This window comes from Numida meleagris, chromosome 5 (assembly GCF_002078875.1).
Source record: "Numida meleagris isolate 19003 breed g44 Domestic line chromosome 5, NumMel1.0, whole genome shotgun sequence".
NCBI classification, from domain to species: domain Eukaryota; kingdom Metazoa; phylum Chordata; class Aves; order Galliformes; family Numididae; genus Numida; species Numida meleagris.
The window spans coordinates 69,360,597-69,380,689 of NC_034413.1; the positions used below are offsets into that span (position 1 = coordinate 69,360,597).

The window sequence follows — 20,093 nt, forward strand, 5'->3', positions numbered from 1 at the left end:
CATTTTTCTTGATTTATGTCTTTTCACATTTTCAGCAGAACTTGAACCATCTTTCCAGTGTTATACCAACAAGATTATAGTTGACAGAATTTGCAATTTTGTATTTTGTATCCGTCTGTATCAACCATTTGACGAGGGCACCAAATCACTCTGCTGCACTTTTTGTTGTTCGTAAGTTAAGAACTTTGCCATCTTCACGTGACTTGGGAAATAAATTTCATTTGGGAGATCATTTTGAGGTACGCTGGATGTTTGGATTAGTGGCAATATAGATGCGAAGTATTTTCATTTGTATATGGAAATCTTATGATCAAAAATGGTGTTTTGAGAGATCGTTCAATTTTGCTGTTTCCTCACCTTCTGTGAGGCCGTATGGCTGATCACTTCCCTGTTATTTTAATACATTGGTCTGCAGAAGTGTACCTGGGTGAGATGTGAATAGATCTCATTCCTTTGACTTCAAGCTTTACTTTGAAAACATTTAGCTGCTGGATTCATTTCAATGCATTCAAATATTTTCATTTTAAAATACGTATACTTAAGCTCTGATACTTTTTCCCCATCCTGCAGTAGATTTAAGCTTTCTTAAGCTTTTTTTTTTTTAAGTTCTGCAGATCCAGTCTTCCTTCACACCACCATCAGATACCAAATGGTCTCAGATTCTTTAATCTCTCAGTGCTGTCTTCATTAGGCCGTGTTACTCAGCATTTGTCAGCCCTTTAGAATTCTGTTTAAATACATAATATTAGACAGAAGGCTCATTTTATATGTGTGTATATATATATATATATAGTTGTTGTTGCTGCACTTCGTAAAGGAAAAAAATTGATGCAATTGCACAAGCAGTGTGAGAACTGTTGACTCCTTCAGAAGTCACTTGAAAGATCCTAGCCCCGGTTATTAGGATGTATATTGCAATATGTTCAAATACTGTAAATTAATGAAGTGAGACACTATATGGATGTGAATCTGCAGATTTTTGAATTGGGTAAGGGTTAACATCCATAATTTATCAGGGCTTTTTTACCTAGTTTTCTATGCTTTGGTCTTTCAACCGCTCCACTTCCCCCATGCCTTCCCTACTTCATCTGCTTCTCATAGGGGGTGGTACAGACATTGGTGGGCAGTCTCATTTGGGGATCTGGAGATATGAGTTGATTCAGGAGCTTCCTCCTGCTTGCTTGAATGAGGTATAAGGTCAGAACATAAGGCTCTCCTGCTGTAGGTGTTCTACTGTTGGGGTAGTTTCAAATATGTGAGAATAAGAAACAAAGTCTAGATATCATGCTCACGTGTTACTGAGTGGCGTTGCTGCAGAATACAATGCCTGGCAGCACGGAGGAGAGAAGAGCACAATTCCTTGGGGTTGGGTTGAGAGGATGTTCTGGGTTTTGGTGTTTTTTGTTGTTTTTTTTCTTTAGTTTGTCCTATGCCATGTGTAGGCTCAAGTAGGGTTATAGTTTTCTAAGACGTACAGCCGAAAGCCTTACGATTCTCCAGGGATGGCTGCACATCAGACAGTTACTCTCCATGGAGAATTTTACTAATTGTAGAGGTTATACTGTTGAGAATCAAATAGAGATCAGCTGCTATAAAAGTAGTTGTAAGGAACCTCTAAAGGAAAGAACTACAGATAATGTGTTTGGAAGAGAAATGGGATTTATTCATAATGTCGTTAGATGAGTCTTCTAGAAATACTGTTTTGCTTCTCAGAACTTCCAGTAGCACTGGAATTTTTACTGTATTAAGAATGAAGTCTCAGTGTAACTAGATAGAGAAGATACTTGAGCTCTAGGTATGCTGGAGGCTTCTGAAGGGCTGTGTAGGCTGACCTTCGGCCACATGCTGGTGAGAGAATTAGGGAAGCTTTTAAACTTATACTTACAATGACATCTTTTTTCCCTAATGCTAGTGAGAAAGGTCTGTTATATTGGTGTCCATAAAATGGTAAATAACAGTTAAAAATAGGATGGAATTCATTCTTACAGTGGTTCTGGAGCAGAGTCGCCCATTAGGTGATCTCATTAGTTCTTGCTTGCTGGTCTCTGGTTTGATTGCTGGATTATTTATTTATTTTTTTGATTAAAACTATTAATTAAAAAAATAAATATTGCAGCTGCCTTCTCTGCGTTGTAAAACAAAAAGGAAATCTGATGGTTTTCCTCCTAATTCTTTTCCAGTGACGTGCCTTTGCAACTGAATTCATTCATCCTGTAGATCCTCAACCAAGAGGAGAAGGGATCTCTGCTCATTCTGTGCAAGGCTTGTTGCTGTTGCTTTCCTCTCATCCCACTGCCTTCCCCGAGATACGGGGCGTGTGGGGGTGGGTGTTTGTGGGCGTAAAAACGAAAAGCTGGAAAACAAAGATCTGCTCGCTGCCTTTCAAATCTACTAGTTCTTAAATTTGTCACATAAAAAAAGATATTCAGGCTTTCCCTTTGTGTAGCTGTACACAGGAATGTTATTATGCATACTGTTTTCTAATGTTTTCTGTGTACGTTTAGCTTAGGGTAGAATAATCTTTGTAAGACTGCAAGTTTTTTTCTTACAGTGAGCAAAAACATACCTCCCAGAGGCAGGTGACTGATGGAGACTGCAAGCCTTTGTAGAGTTTCTGTGGTAGTGCCTCTAACGTGTACTCCCTTATCTAAAAGCAAATGGGCCGAAATTTTGCACCTGTTCTAGCTAATGGGTTTCTTTTAGTACCCAAGCATCCACGTGAAGCTTGAACGTGGTTTTCTCCCTTGCAACTTAAAGTGAGACATGTAACTTCATCAGTTACTTTTGATTTATGCCTGTGCAAAATTTGTCTCTTTCAAGAAGCTCATTTGTTGAAGCAAGTGCAAATATTTAATTCCTGAGGTTTTAGTGTCTTTTGTTTGCATTCGTGACACTGTAATTAAAAGCAAACTCCTGGTGTGACGTGGATGCAGGCAGCTACCGGGGCTGGAAGATGAGTGCAATTTCACCTGGGTGGGACCAGAGCCTCACCTCTGGCAATCCTGCAGGGGGGCTGAGGGTGCCTACTCCATAATTTTCAGTTTGTTACTTTGTTAAATGTCTGGACCGTACCTTATGCTGTGTCAGTAACATTTATAGCCCTCCCCCCACAATTCAGGAGGTAACGGTCAGAGACCTACTACTCCACCTGGACTGCCACAAGTCCATGGGGCCGGATGAGATCCATCCGAGAGTACTGAGGGAGCTGGCGGAGGAGATAGCCAAGCCACTTTCCATCATCTATCGGCGTTCCTGGTCAACTGGAGAGGTCCCAGAAGACTGGAGACTTGCCAGCGTGACTCCCATCTACAAGAAGGGTCATTAGGAGGATCCGGGGAACTACAGGCCTCTCAGCCTGACCTCGGTGCCAGGGAAGGTTATGGAGCAGATTGTCCTGAGGGAGATCACGCGGCATTTGCAGGACAACCGGGGGATCAGGCCCAGCCAGCATGGGTTTGTGAAGGGCAGGTCCTGCTTGACCAACCTGATCTCCTTCTATGATCGAGTGACCCGCCTGGTGGATGAGGGAAAGGCTGTTGATGTAGTCTACCTGGACTTCAGCAAAGCCTTTGGCACTGTCTCCCACAGTATTCTCCTGGAGAAACTGGCAGCCCGTGGCTTGGACAAGTACACTCTGTGCTGGGTAAGGAGCTGGCTGGAGGGCCGGGTCCGGAGAGTGGTGGTGAATGGAGTTAAATCCAGCTGGCGACCGGTCACCAGTGGTGTTCCCCAGGGGTTGGTGCTGGGGCCTGTCCTCTTCAATATCTTTATTGATGACCTGGATGAGGGCATTGAGAGCACCCTCGGTAAGTTTGCAGACGACACCAAGCTGGCAGGAAGTGTCGATCTGCCTGGGGGTAGAGAGGCCCTACAGAGAGATCTGGACAGGCTGGATCTCTGGGCTGAAGCCAATGGGATGAGGTTCAACAGGACCAGGTGCTGGGTCCTGCACTTTGGCCACAACAACCCTGGGCAACGCTACAGGCTTGGGGCAGAGTGGCTGGAAGACTGTGTAGAGGAAACGGACCTGGGGGTATTGGTCGATGCTTGGCTGAGCGTGAGCCAGCAGTGTGCCCAGGTGGCCAAGAAGGCCAATGGCGTCCTGGCTTGTATCAGAAATAGTGTTGCCAGTAGGAGTAGGGAAGTCATTGTCCCTCTGTACTCAGCCCTGGTGAGGCTGCACCTCGAGTACTGTGTCCAGTTTTGGGCCCCTCACTGCAAGAAAGACATTGAGGCCCTGGAGCATGTTCAGAGGAGGGTGACGAAGCTGGTGAGGGGTCTGGAGCACAGGGCTTATGAGGAGCGGCTGAGGGAGCTGAGATTGTTCAGTCTGGAGGAGAGGAGGCTCAAGGGGGACCTTATCTCTCTCTATAACTACCTGAAGGGAGGTTGTAGTGAGCTGGGGGTCGGCCTCTTCTCTCTTGTAACTAGTGACAGGACGGGGGGGAGTGGCCTAAAGTTGTGACAGGGGAGATTTAGGCTGGACATTAGGAAACACTACTTTTCTGAAAGAGTGGCCAGGTGCTGGAATGGGCTGCCCAGGGAGGTGGTTGAGTCACCGTCCCTGGAGGTGTTCAGAAACATTTAGATATAGCGTTGAGAGACATGGTTTAGTGGGGTTATTGGTGGTAGGTGGATGGTTGGACTGGATGATCTTATAGGTCTTTTCCAACCTAGCATATTCTATGGTTCTATGATTCTATAGCAGAAAATATCCCAAATAATACAGAAATAGAGTGCAGAAATTGTTTACAGTTTGAACAAACGGAAAGCTAATGACATTAGAAAAACATATTGATGTTTTTACATGGCTGTGCAATAAAATGCTTAGGTTAAAAATAAATCTGACTTAATAGCACCCACTAACATAAAAAATAATGTCTAAAACCAGTGTATTATTTTTCCCCAATCATTTATGAGCATTGACTTTTTTATTCTGATGTGTTCAGATGGTTTAGCTTCTTTGAAGTTGCTGCTTGGGAATAAATTATCAAAGTGCATTTGGAGGTTTGGAAAGTTTTGTTTCTCAGAAGAATACGTAGATGTTGAATTGGATCTATGTAAGATGCTTTGTCTCCAGCCCAGGAAGAATTTAAAAAAAAAAAAAAGAAAAGAAAATCCAATCAAAACAGATTCTTACATTTGAGCAGAGACATATGTTTTGTGGGTTGGCATCAGACTAGTGTGCAGAATCTTGTAGAACCAACTCTTCATACTCTAGGATATTTAGAGGAACAACATTCAAAGCGAGGTGCTAGAGAATTTGAAGAGAAGATAATATAGTTTCCTTCAGATGGAAAATGTCTGCTTGGAGGCTTCTTTGTGGCTGTCCATTTATTTCTAATGCTGTGTAACTTTGTGTCCTCTGTGTCAGTGTCAAATGACATACGTGGATCAGTTACTGCAAATAAGATAATGTCTTCTAAAAAGAAATAATGTTTTAATTTAATTGGTAAATTAGTATCGTGGAAGGTGGGATTATATTGACTCCTGGCTGCTAAGATGATGATAAAATCATGTGAAGGAGAAAACCAAACACTTGGGTACTGTGCAGTTGAATGAATAGGTCCCAAAAATGTATAAGATTCCCCTGAAACGTGATTCAACACAGAAGAAACTTTTTCCCTTTAAAGCAATTCTCCAACTCCTACGAGAAGGCTGTGAAGTTATGAGAACAAAACTAACAATATCCTTACAATTAATGCAGCTGTGCATGAGAAAGATGATGAAATTGGTTCAGAAATAACATCTGTAATGGGAGTGAAGTTGAAGTATACAGATCTTGGTTGTGCAGCTCAGTGCCAACATTTAGGGAAAAAAAATGCATAATCTATTAATACAAAAGACAAAGTGAGAATGAGTTACTCGACAGGCCAAAGAAATATCTGTTCAGTGGTGTTAAAAAATTGGGGGGAGATTTGGATGTGATTCGATGTAAGAAAAGGGAAGGCTGAGTTTAATGGGCAATTGATAGAAAGCCTCAACACCGTATTACGTGTGCAAAGTCCCTTTTAGGGAAAACAAATCACAGATTGTGAACCACTTTGAAAAATAACATCTAAAAATGGCGCAAAGAAACATTGCTTTTATTTCCCCGCAGTTGCTCCATGTTTCATTTTCTCCTCCTTTAAAAAAAAAAAAAAAAAGTGTTTTACTTCAGGTCTGAGTGCGGCTCGCATTTCAAGACCTGCCTGTTGGAAGGTAGGCTTTTTGCTTTGCAACCACCAATAAGCGTCTGCCGTGCAGAACTTATTAAGCAAATCTGTTGATGGATGTTGTTTTGGCCTTCGTACCGCTGTAGTCCTCTAGCTGGATTGGTTTGGCATATCCAAGGAGTAAAGGACAGCCAAAGCCAGGCAGAGCTAACAAAGGAAGCGTGTCACGTCTGCACACCACGTAGACCTACTGAGGTAGAAGTAGTCCATGGAATTAGTTGAGGTTTAGAGTTCTCCTTGCCTACTTTAAGGTAGCAGCAGGCAGTGTATCAGGACGGAGCGGTCGGTGACCTGGCCATGGTGCCTGCTTGCCTCTTTCAGCAGCTGCTGCTGGCCTTGGCATGCTCTAGCAGCTTGGGCTGTTGGAAACACTGTTCTGTTCCTCTCCTGCCCCTCAGCTCTATCCTGAGCCACAACAGGACAGCAGTGGCAGCGCGCTTTCAGTTCCTGCGCAGCAGTTTTTTAATACTCTAAGAGGGTCATTTTCTATCTGGAATTTTTCCTCCGTACCAATCCATCAACTCCAAGTTTGGCAAGCGTCAGGGCACAGCGTACATCCAATTTCTTCTTCAAACTTTTCATTAGAAAAAAAAGAGCTCGTGTAACCCTGGTGGCCTGCACCATTTTATTTCAGAGCCTGCGCTGAGAGTTATTTTTCTGTGAGGATGCTAAATTTTTGGAGGCTCTAGAAAGAGAAGAAAGTTTAAGTATTCAGTAACTTGTTTGGAGGAAGAAGTCGATTCGAGAGTTTTGTGTTCTGAGCCAATGGAAGCTGGGGGGTTGGATTTACTTCAGAAGAAACAACCATGGACAATTCAGATAAAGCATATATCCATTCATAGAAATAAACTGCAAGAACTCCATATTTTTGCTATTAGAGGTGGCTTTAAGCAGCAATGGAAGGCCCCCAGTGTTCTGGGGGACCCGGTGCTCTTATCGGCCTTCCAAGTGTCCTGGCTGCTGACACGTAAATCTTCCTGGCTTGCTAATAAATGAAAGATTAAATAGATAAATAATGCTGAAAACATCACTATGAATGAGTGGCATGTGCTAGCCTGAGTTTTACTGCTGCTCTGGTCAGCCCTGGCTGGAGTTAGCGCAATTTTGCCTCGGCTCCAAGTTGGATTCCTCCGTAACCTGAGAAAGGCTAACCCAAATGGAACCAGCTGAGGGGAGGGTAACATTATTTACAAGATGAAAGCTTTCTGACTTGATTAGCCTCCTAGTTAATGACATCTGTTGCTAAATGAGGACTGAAAGAAGTACTGCGGCATATGTTAGGTTATGGGGATACTGGTGGGGCCTAATGCTGTGTACAGCAGTGAGCAGGCCCAGCATCTTTAGGGAGGTTGTCTTAAAGCTGTCTGCGTTTTGGCTTACCGAAGTTGAGGGAGATGGCTTAACTTTTCCAGCTTGCTTTGTTGACGCATGTAATATAGCATGCTTCAATGGTAATTTGCAATTTATTTATTTATTTTTTTTGTAGTCTTTAACCCGTGGGATGATTACTGTCGCTGTTTTCATACGATAGCAGTGGATTTCCTAAATTTGGTGTATTTCATCTTAGATATGTTGATGTGGATGAATCGTACTCCTCAGGTAGTTAAATGCCTTCCCATGTACTGTCTGTGGGGCCATTTGGTTTTCACAGCACCTAATAAACTCATGCATTGTATGCAGCACACAATTTTACCTCGTGCCTTCTCAACAAATAAACACAACTTCTAAAAACCTGAAGTCTGGCTGCTGCTAACCTGGGTGTACTTTTTTGTCGTGTTTTTCTTCAGATCCTTACTGACGATGGTGATCATTGGAGGTATAAATACTGAAGGATACATCATTTACAGACAAGATCTTTGAAGTTTATTTCCTTCAGACAGCAGCGGTAAGTAAAATATCTGTATTATGTATTTGTACATAAGAATGCTCAATGCTTTTTGTCCTCAAAAATAATGTGTTAACCATAATTAAACAGCAGCTGGAGTACAGGAGTCTGGCTTCACTTGCAAAAGTTCTAAGTTTTTTCTTGTAAGCTTATTTATTCTCATAATAAAAGCTATTTGAAAGGTGTGGTTTTTTCCTCTGTTCAGTTACAAGAATATACATACTTAGCTCATTTTTTCTCCCTTTAATATGCTATTAATGTAATGTTATTCATTATTCTTTCTTTAGCAAGAATCCTTTTTTTGTACCACAGATCATTTACCATATCTGTGTTTGATACTGATCACAACCAGGAGTGCCTTATGTGTTGAAATCTAAAGAGTATTTCAGCGTGGGGATTACTTCTCAAAAAAAGAGTTAAGCAGAATTTTTAAAATGGCAATGCACACAGTAAAATAGTGGCCAATCTATGAAAGTTTTCTGTGGGATAGTAGAGATGTAACTTCTTTTTGACTAGTTATTAGTTATTTAGCAGGGGGGGTGAGACTCGATGATCTTTGAGGTCCTTTTCAACCCAGGCCATTCTATGATTAGTTAGAGACATGAATCTGATGTACACTCTACTTGTACTATTCATTTTGAGTGTGTGGACTTCTGATGACCAATACAAATGTCAGATGCTCAAGAGAGTTCCATCTGATTGTTTTTATTCTATTTATTATGAAGCTAACTATATAAACCCTTGAGGTAACATGGAGAGAATATTTCTGTTATGGCAATAGAGCTAATTTTCCCAGTCATTATCTGCTGTTAATTTAATGTGTGGCAATATCTGAAATTTAGGGATGATTATATGGTAGTAGATTTTTGGTTAGCTGTACAGCTCATCTATGAGCAAACCAATTAAGATGTAATTTCAGAATATAATTGAACTCCTAATGGGGCACTTTAATTCACTTGAAATTTACATATTTGCCTTTTTTTGTTTTAATAGGCAAGTCCAAAACGAGGGTGCAGCTTCATTTTTGAACTTATGAATACAGCAACTTCATCTTAGGCTTTTCAAAATGAAAAGTGTAAAATGCTCTTGAATAGGAGGATGGAGAAGTTCATGAATAAGCTGCTTAGTCCACAAACTGTGAACTTTGAATAGCTCTCATTGGCTATTTATTTGAAGAATAAAACTTGTGTTGTTGGGATGCCGTGATGTTATTGATACTCTTTTCACCTGCAGTGCAACACCAGTACAGTGAAAACTGAGCCACTTGCTACAAAGTTTGTTCAGCATTCAGAACTAATTTTCTCCCTTTATGCATGTCTGAGCAGCCGGGACCTGCTGTGAAAGAGCTTGTTCTGCAGATCTTTATTACTGATTTTTCAAGCAGGATGAATAGAAAATTCTTGGAACTCTGTAGTTAGCTCCAGCCTGACCTGACAGAGGGTCAGGGCTGGGACACGCAGGGTCAGGGTACGTGTTGCTTCTGTATTGTAAAGTACCTCGTTTCCGTAGCGCTTGTAATGAATTTCTGTTTAACTTCCTGTTGATATAATTTTACCTTAGCCAGAGGTTTTATATGTAACCTCCCGCTTCTTTTTTCCTTCACTTACTGTGGGTTTATCAGCCCCCATTTAACTGTAAGGGCACTGAGACAGCATGTGAGTCAGGTATTTCACTGTATGCAGTGGACACTGGCAGATGTATCTGGGCTGAGGCTGCCCTGGTTCCATTGGATTTTGTGTCATTTTAGGTTTTCCCGGCTTCCAGATGAAGCAGTAAGAGAACAGCAGATGGGAAAGAGTTAAAAAGTGTGGCATGCATAACTGAATTACATGACCTAAAACAAGGAAACAAATGATACAAACAGTAGCTGTTTGTTAGAGGAAGGCTCAAATTAAGAAAGAAATGAAGGCAGTTCTCTTTCCCTTCTTTCTCGCCCCCCCCCCCCCAGGATAGAAGACCCTTCTCATATAAAAGTAGTGAGCTGAGAGAGATTACTTATGCTTATGTGGTGTTGAGGTTAAGTTTTGTGGCTTTGTTGCTGCTGTTTCCTTCAAGGATAGCCTCTGAGTATGTTTCAGTTGTTCAAAACTGGGGAACTATGGCACTTGGTAAAGGAAGACTGGGGAATAATTATCAAAGTTTGCATTTGAGTTAAGAAGAAATGTTTTTTTGTATGTGAAAAGCTGGGACGGGGAAGTACGTCTGCAAGGTTAATGTTTTACTGCTTATTTCCCTGAAGCTTTAATACATACGTGTGGATAAAGCTCAGAGAACTTCTACAACATCCAGAAAACTAAAACCAAAAAACATTCGGCTCTTATTTTAAGTATCTTAGATTTTATTTTGCTCTTGTTTTGCCTACCACTACCAGACTGGTCACGGCTGTGTAGGTACGTGCACACGTTGTTTCTATCCCATTTGATCTATTTTTAAATGTAGGGGCTCTTCGTATTTAATACGCATTACTGTGCTTGCAGTCTTAATACTTCAAAACCTTAGTGACCTTGGTTCACCCTCTTGTACCTTGCACATTATCATGCAGTCTTTAATTATATGATAACATGCTATTTTTCCCCCTAGAAGGAAATCCTTGTATTACATAGATGTTGTTTAATCAGTACGTGGCTATCTGTTATTTTTAATTCTTCTGTGTGCGGTTCCAGAAGTTCTGTACTGTGTCGTTTTCAAACCTTGCTGTGAAGACAGAATTAGGTATTTGCCTTTGTTCCTTAATGTATTTTTAGCAACAGGTTTTCTCCAAGTCTGTCTGATGAAAGGGACCCTGTCTTTGACTCCCAGACCTTCCGCAGAAACATTTTCTGGGAGCTCTCCTTGCCAGCCCTTTGCTGGGCTGCTGGGGTTTGTCACAGGAGCTGCAGAACCCCGGGGTTCTTGCTGCGTGAAAATTCTTCCATTGAGAAGAGAGTGAGAGCAATGGTTCTTCATGGGAAGTGTAGGAATTGGAAGGTTTATGGGTCTGAGCATCTGGCTTTTTCTTTTCCTGTTTCCTTTTTCCATTTTTCTTGGTTTCCAGTTTCCCATTGAGCCATTTTTATCATATCCTAGCTTCCTGCACATCTCTCGTCCCATCTCTCTGTCACGTAGGTCTGTCTTGTCTCTATTTTCTTTCCCTCTCATTCAAGTAATTTCTGATGTCAGCTAGTTTCTCTTCCAGGTTCATTATCCATTCTTGCACAGTACCGTTCTTGCCTAGTTTCCCATACTTTCCCAGATTACTGGCTCCAGGTTTGCACCCTCTGTTCCTCACGGCACATCCGTGCAGATGGGCACTAACAGTGGTGCATCTTCTGCCCCTGGTGCTGTTCTGGAAAGTTTGCGTGCAACCCCAGGACAGCAGGCAACCTTCTGCCAAATTGCGTTCTTTCTGGAGTGCATTTATGCACTGAAATTGTACATTTTGAAAACTGTATGCTTCAAACAGCTTAAATTGTGGAGTAGAAGACAGTCTGGAATTTATGAGCGTTTTTAATGCACATATAGTGGTGTTAGCATGAACACTGGGTTTTCTCATCCATAAGCTGAGATGGCACTTATTGATTTGTGCTGTTTATTTCAACATGTGAAAGAAACCAGAATTACACGTTACAAGTCCTCATTTTTTTTTTCTTGTTAATCACATAGAAGGGAGCAAAAATGTATCAGAGAAACATAGCATTAATAAAATAGAAAACTGGTTATGCAAGCTTCAGAAGTATGAGTGGGGCTTACATCTGTTCGTCAGGTTTTATCTTTTTAAACAGCACGTGGAAAATTCTAGTAGCTTGACAGAATTTTATGTTGTGCAATAAGATGATAGATGTGTTTAGTCCCGTGTGCCGTCTCCAGCTGCAAGCCATGTAGTGTAGGCTTTGAGAACTTTCTGAGCTGCGTAATTCTGGGACTCGTGATACATCTCGGTACAAAACCAGGCCTCACCATCCAACTTTCAGAATTTATAAGGCTGTTTAATTATGCTGAAGTATGTAACGTATGACTTGGCATTGCGTACACAGCCCTTCTCTAAATAGTTTTTCTTAGAACTGTGTCATTACTAATGTTTTGACTGCGATTATTCTAAGACAGAAAAGGAGCAGTGTTCTGCTGCATCATTTTTTTCTCTCTAGAGCAGCCTGGGTTCAGGGACAGTTTTTCCAGAGTTTTCCTTAAAACTGAGCCCAGTTGTCTTTCCCATGGCCCTGATGTTTTTCTGAGGGCTGTCAGTTCTCCATGTCTCTCTCATCTTTTACTATGAAATGGTATTTTTTTGTGCAAGTACAAGTTAATGCAAGATACAAAGCAATTATACTATCTTCAGTTTAATAACAGAAAAAAAGCACACCAAATTTGAGAATTAATTCTACAAAATTTTTGAAAAAATATATTTCTGTTATAATACTTTATAATATCACTACTTTTAGGTACATTTTAGAGCCAAACTTTAGTGTGTGTTTAAAATAAAATAGATTTAATAAGCCATTCTCTGCCTTAGCAGAAGATTTTTTACCTCTGCCAAGTATTCCATGTTTCACCAGAGCAGTGAGTTTGCCTTCAGTGGTCCCCATTTCTTCTCTCCAGATCAAATACAGGCTGGTGTTTGCTTGAAATACACTGTAAACAAATACTCCAAACTGCAAAGGCTTTCCATTTTGTAACACTGGACCGGAGAACACCCCAACAAAAGTAAATATTTTCAGACAGTTTTTTTGTTAGTAAACGAACCAAACTCAATGGTTTAATTGTAATCTCAATGTAAAATCAGTAGGTAATGCAAACATTTATGATACTGAGGTAATTCTCTCAGTAGTTTTATAGAAAAACTGTTTAAACTCGCCTTATTTAATATATAGTTTTTCTTATCAGCACAAGATGTACATGCGCTCAGATTCTGAATTAGTTGCCTGGGAGCTAGCTTCATACAGTCCCAGTAACATGCATGCCACCAAAAGGTTTAGGTTTCTTTTATTATTTCTGTCCATGATGTTAGATAGTTTTATAAATGATAATCCTTATGTTTTCCTGTAGTGTTTGGAAAATTTAAGTCACTTCATCTTTGTTTGTTCTGCAAGAGCTGTGAGTTTAAAATAACAGTTGATAGATACACAGTCATTTTTTTTGTAAATTTTACAAAATATTTAAAGGAGCTATCATTTGGAGCGTAGTATCTAAGATAAACAGAATTATTCATTTCTACCGTAACAACAAACCATATTCAGGTCTTCAATTTTGCTTTCATAATTCCATCTGAAACAACAGTGCTCTGAAAAGGAAACTCAAGGGTAGCAAATCTTAAATTCAGCTGTTAGTGGAAACCTAGGAAACCACTGTTTTTCTTGATGGGAATTTGGCCTGAAAGGTTGTAGAGGTTTGATTTTAGATTTGGTTTGTTGTTTTTTTTTCCTCTCCATTTTGCTCTTCTGTTTTGTTTCATTTTCTCCATACTATAAATTCATTTTCTCCATACTATAAATTCACATCCTTTGTAGGCTTGAGGGCTTGCTAACGTGGTGAAAATCTATAGAAACAGGTAAGAAAAGTGAAGAAGTGAAAATTCATTTCTCTGCCGTGGTTCTTCATCAGCCAGCTGGATCCTGATCAGTGGCTGCATGTTCCAGGTGCAAGTGTCCCTACAGCAAGGGCCTGGCAGGGTGGTTCCTACCTCCTGTGCCCATTTCAGTGCAGGAGAGCGCTCAGGAGCTTGCCCAGCTCTTGCAGTCATTGTGCAATAATTTGGTTCTGTAAAGGGCACGGTGGGAAGCAATGAACTCCTGGCACTCCCACGTGCACCTTGTGTACAGCCCTGGTTTGGGGTTGGCATGTTCACTTTGAGTCACTAATGTTTTCCTAGATCTCACCTGGCCTCGTACCACCAGCTTCTGCCATTCAGGTAGTATAGCTAGAGCTGTAGCTGCTTTCCTGCAGTGAGAAATAAGAGCTTTGAAATTAATTCTTGCTTTTGCTATTTTGTCTTGAAACAAGGTGTCGTCATTTTTCAGACTCTTAACTGGTTTCTATCAGCGTATTTCTGCTATAGGGAGGCATCTACTCAGATTGATTTCTCCTGATCTAAGTGAATCTCACAAACATCTTTTGTCCCTTCTCCTTGAAGTATCCCAGTTCAGTGAAAGGCTTTTAAATTAAAATTAGTGATGCTTTTAAATTTAAACTCATGCAAGATCTCTAAAGGAGAGAGGCACTCTTCCTCTGAAAACCTGTGGCGGTGCTTCAGAATTGTCATTCAAAACAGGATTTTTTAACTTAGTTTTCAGGATGCAGTTAAAAAAACGTCAGTGAGATAAGATTTTCACCAAGCTGGTTCAGTAATTGTCACAGTTCGCTTTAACTTCAAGTCTCCCAAACTGAGAGACTCACTTCAGAGGATTCATTACGTTTTCATTTGGGTTTTATCATCAGTGTATGAAAGTCAATAGATGCCATTCAGAGAAAAAAAATGCTTGAGCGGAAAAGAACTGGTAAATTAAACTTTCAATTTGAAGGGTAGCATTTAAAAAAAAAAAAAAAAAAAAAAAACAACTTTTTGACCAATTTCTTCCATCTTAGTTCTTTATATAGGAGATAAAACTGTCCAAGACGTGAATCCCAGCATGAATTTACCAAAGTAGCTGTAATGTGTTTCAGATGCACGTTGTTTAGAGAACAAAACACTGTTATTTTTATACAGTTGACACATAAATGTTCATTGTTGAATCTTATGTATGATTTGAAAATAGTTTATGAGAAGGTAGATACATAATGGTTCTCATTTAATTGCTGTTCTGAGAAAAGGAACAGGAAATTGAGAAGGAAACCTGGCCACGAGTGTGCCTTCAATAAAAGGCAGAAGAGAAAAAGCTACTATTGTATATTATAATGTATGTAATTTGGCCTCATGTAGATGACTTGTTTTTTGCTTACATTACTAACTCTTGCTTGAAGTTTTATACCGTTTACATTATAGACACTGATTCAGGGATGTATCTTCTTTTCTTTGTTCTTTAATTTTGTTTCAACCATACTTTAAGAGTTTGAGTGGCAGAAAGTGACTTTTTATAGCATAGATTCTGTAGCAAATGAGCAGCTGACAGCAAGCATAATGGCAGCCTAGAATAATCCAGGATGTAGGTGTTTTGGCTGGAAGATGCTCATTGAATGAAGGTCTCGTGTAGTAACTTTCAGCTTATATTGTATTTTGACAGTATAAATACCCAAGACACACATGCTTCAGATGTTGTGTATGCATCCCTTGAAGAAGAAATAACGTTACATAGTTTGAAAGGAAATCCAACAGGTAAATCCTGGCGTTAGTCAAAGTTGGTGGCTTCTTCATTCTGTAGATGTGAAAGTTTGGTGTCTTCCAGAACATATAAACACCTTCTGGTAGGTACTGCCCAAATGAAAGCTCTGTAATGTAGAAACAACTCAGAATGATGGTCATAATATTTTAGGAGGGAGAGAAAGCACTCGGTCATTAATTGCATGCCAACATTTGGCCTCTTAATGGAGAGAAGCCCAAATATTCAGGAGATCTTGAAGTTTTTGAGTACCATGTATGCGGTATGAAATTTCACTGCTGCAGAAAGGAAGAAAATTTTGCCTGATGGAAACTTAATGTCAGTATTTCTGTTGACTTGTAGGAGTTTAGCTAACTGCTGCTAGCTGGGAAACGTGATGAATTCAGCATTAACTGTGGTGATACTGGCACATTATTTTATCGGTTTGGAAAATTAGTCAGGAGATCATTCTACTCAAATAACATTCTAATGGTTATAATACACTGACAGTGTAAAAGTCTTAATAAACTGACTTTAACCATTACATCAGCAGAAATTTATGTACACGCCTTGATAAAGTTAGTATTTATTAAAATAGGTTGTGATCCTTGAAAAGCAATCATTAGGAACAAGTGATGCCAGGGAAAAACTCTGTTTTTCTGAGAAGAGGCACTTGAAAACATCTTACTAATTCATTTGTATTGTGCAATTGCAAACTGTGCATCTTCCAGGGTAGCAAGTTAGTATGCTAAGTAACCTGTATAAAACTTCTAAGCAAGAATTAGTAGTGTAAGTAGTGTCATATAGGAGATGTTACTTAAAAAATGCAACGTTGCCAATATTTAGCTGATTCTGTGGTCTATCAGGAATGATATTTAGATTGGATAGCCCTCATGCTTGAAGTCCTGTGTGGTTTGTCTTTTTTCTTGGGGAAAAAAAAAATATTTTAGAAAGATTTGAGTAAAAATTGAGCCAGGCACCTTATTTCCTTACTTGAGATGATGATACAGAATTCAGTGGCTACTAAAGTGTTTCTTTCTATTTGAGTTGCTTGCTTCATACTTCTTTCTAATATCTTTTCAGTGGTAATTATTATAAAATACCAGTGCATACATGAAAATGACCATTTTCTTGGCTTTTTTTTTCTTAAGTTTCCATGATGGTCAAAGATTTAAAATAATCTTTCCAAATCTCTACAAATGTGTGCTATTTCACGTGATGGAACTAGTTCGGTCCCTGCCTGCGTGTTTAGAGTGGTGGGGATACCATACTAAACACACATGTTTTTATTTAGTTGGTTTGATTTTAATAATAACAAATAACCTTGTATTCACAATGTGAGCAGGATATTGACATTTTGTTTTGGCAGCTCATAAGGTCTAGTAATATGCTTGATTTTTTGCCATGCCTAGGACGTAAGAAAGATCTTTCTAGACTCTTTCTATCAAAATGGATCACTCCCTTTTGTTGATATACTGATATATTTTACAAAAATGATGTTTTTCAGTTGAAATAACATGAAGTTAAACATCCACCGTAACTCCTGTGTGAGACTGTTGTCTGCATACAGCATGCAGCATTCTGAAATCCCCTCATGTGAGTTACTGGTCCTGACACAGCTGTTTCCAAATGAGGTTCGATGCCCTGCATTATGTCAGAGATCAGATTAGATTTTTACAATTGTCCCTTCTACACGTCCAAAGTTGTGCATTCTTTATGAGTGGCTCTGATCTAGGCTACAGGAATGCCAAGCTAAAATTCCATTTGAAAGCATAAAAGCTGTCTTATAATTACAGATGAGCCAACATGGATGCAGCTGCAGGGAGCGTGTTGTGACCGAGCTGATGGAACTCCAGCAGCAGGGTCCGGAGATGTAGAACACGCACCGTGTTGGGTAGCACTGCGTTGGGAAGCAGGGGGAAGAAGGGCAAGCTGCCTTTCTCTTTGCTTTTCTTTTCCCTAGTGAAGCAGGCTCTACCAGCACATGCTTAATGTACAAAGTCAGATTTAAGTACTTCTGCAAAAGAGTAAAGTGCTGCTAATCAATGATAAGATGCTTTCAAACTGGAAATACTTGTGAAAGCATCTCTTTGTGTGAAGATGAGTAGTGCCTTCCAGTGGGATGTACTTGTCTCTTCTATCTGTATGTCTATGTGGCTTATTGTACTTTCCTGTCCAAGGCAGGTCTGTGTTTCTCTGGCTATCTGAGAGAGAATAAGTGAAATTTAAAAATTCAAAGACCAAAAGGGACAACGGTGGCAGGTTTCTGACTGCCTCTGGCACTTGTTGCAGAACCTAGATTAAAGGTTGCCTACTCAAAAGTTACCTGCTCTTATTTCATTGCCTGGAAAATTCTAGCATGCACGCAGTTTTACCTAGAAAGCTGTATCCACATTTAATTCTCTGTTATAGTAAGAAATTGCTTTTAATCTAACACAAATACAGTTCTACCTTTCACTGAGACGCGCTTCTCTGTGTTAGTAGTTATTAGATGTCTTTCACAGTTGCGTTGCTGCCTGTTGTTACAGCAAGGTATGCCTTTTCCATCTCCTTCCACTGCACGCGTTTTTGCATCTTCCTTCACTATTTGGCAAGAAGAAGTGGTGCCAATTTGGAAAAGTTTATGAAAACCATTTATTTTTAAATGATCCACTAAATGGAATGTTAAGAAGCACAATGTGGCATACCTTCACTGTGGCTGTCTGGTATAAAATAGATGCGTAGCATACCAAGTTTCCAGCTGTGCTACTGACATGCCCTATTACTTTATCCCCTATTTTGCTGATGGAAACAATATGCCAAATGTTAAATAGAATTTAGAGAGGTTTTTGGAGGATAAAACATTTATTAAGGCTGTCCCAAACATATAGTTAAACTTCTGCGATGGGAAATAGTTGCACTGCTGCATATTTAGGGACTGTGCTCCAGGCAGAGGCTTGCGCAGCATTCCTGGGAGGCTGTGTGGCCTGCACAGGCTGCCTGGTGCTTTAGGAGCAATCCTGAAGGAGCAGCTGAAGCTGTAAGTGATGTTTGGTTCTGGTCAGGAGTCAGGAGGATTACACTTTGGACTTAAGGGAAGCAAGGGCCTGACTTCTGGATTTAGGAGTGGATCACGGAGGAAGAACTAAATGTGTAAGAAGCTAAAACCAGTTTAGCTGCTCAGCCTAGGACCTGAACTCAGTGGCACTGGACTGAATGAAGGGAGACATGGAGAGGTGGCAGGAGGCTGCAGGCTCTGCCTTACACACAGGGAGCAGCTCTTGGAGCAGGGCTGTGCTAGAGGGCTATATTCTTTACAGTAAGCCTTAGCTTAGATTCAAGGTCACGGAATATTTAGGATAATGGGATATATTCACTGAAAGAAAAAGGAAGAAGTACAGTATACTCAGTGGGCTGACATAATTGTCTATTCAGGTAGAAATAAAAATTCATAAAACATGAATCTCGAGTTGAACTATATGTTTTAGCATTGAACTAAATGATCATTTAGTAATGATGAAAAGGCAATTTTAAAGGAGGCATTCGAGGGTACAGTCAGGGATCATATGCAATTAAGTCTGAGTTAGGTCCTGGCTCCATGGAATTGATGGCACAACTGGAAAAGCTTTCTTGTTACTTTCACAAAGTACGGTGCTGTATTGATTACAGTGTGCTTCACTGCCACATTCTGGATCTGTATGTCATTTGAGATATCTGCACCTGCTTTTAGATTTGACACATCTTTAGATATGTTCGCAGCATGTTTTGTAATACCAGCTGTAGGCTACAGATTCCATATCAGCTAATTTTTTCTTATCTGTCCCTGAACTCATCTACTCTGATGTTCCATTGGCAACCTGAAGGAACAGTGTCTGAATGTTGAAGCTGTCTCTGTTTGTTTCCATTATTCTTTTTCTGCAATAAAGGTTTAATGAATAAAAAGGTTTTAAAGTTAAAAAAAAAAAAAAAAAGGTTTTGGTGTTAAACGTTAAAGATGTTTGTAATAGGATTCTTTTTGAGAAGGTAATTTAGAGAAAACATGTAGGCAGTCCTTGAATGTTAGAAGAGCCAGCATTTTATCTAACCTTGACCCACCTCGCCCTGAAACACAAGACTCAGCGGTAGTTTCAGATGCAGATGTTGAACTCTGCAGCCTTTATGCTTTTTACCTTTGACACTTCATCAGTCTTTGTTAAAGAATGGTGTGGCTGGCCATCTACCTGATTAGATGGGTTTAATTTTTTTAACACTTATCTTTTGACAGATTTCAGATGCTATGTCATTGGATACATTTTGATGGCAGTGGGAGATTTGAGGCCTTTGGCAAGTCCTCTTCAGGAATCAAACTGTTTCTTCATCTGCGTTTCAGCAGTCTGTGAATACAGCTCCAAAAATGGCTTTAGAGGTTTTGAAAGGAGGAGGGTTCTCCTGCATGTCTGTTAATTTACTCTGTTAATGTACTCCAGTCCATACTGGAGCCAAAAACCCTATGACTCACCAGGAGATCCGTTCTTAGTGCTGTCCCATTTGGATGTTTCCCTAGCGTGATGGTGGGTTTAGCATGTGATGGTAGGACACTAACAGCTAGTGCTTTGGGGATAGACACCTGCATGGCATGGGTTTTGAATGCTTAACGTTCCAGATTGTGCCAGGGCTGCTGACAAGTTGCATGCTTATTAGTGTTTCCATTTGCACTGGACTGGAAGGCAGGAGGAAGGTCACACCTGGGCTGTAGGCCTCTGAGCA

At 40.2% G+C, this 20,093-nt stretch overlaps 1 protein-coding gene across 7 annotated transcripts in view; it reads left to right on the forward strand.

The window, feature by feature from the left end:
* The window catches only part of MBD5 (methyl-CpG binding domain protein 5), a 130,025-nt gene that overhangs the window by 39,056 nt on the left and 70,876 nt on the right, over nucleotides 1-20,093 (forward strand). For all 7 annotated transcript variants that reach the window (XM_021398022.1, XM_021398026.1, XM_021398027.1 and 4 more), the window contains exon 2: nucleotides 8,003-8,100. The gene's annotated coding sequence lies outside the window, so the exon portion shown is untranslated. The remainder of the gene's footprint in view (nucleotides 1-8,002; nucleotides 8,101-20,093) is intronic.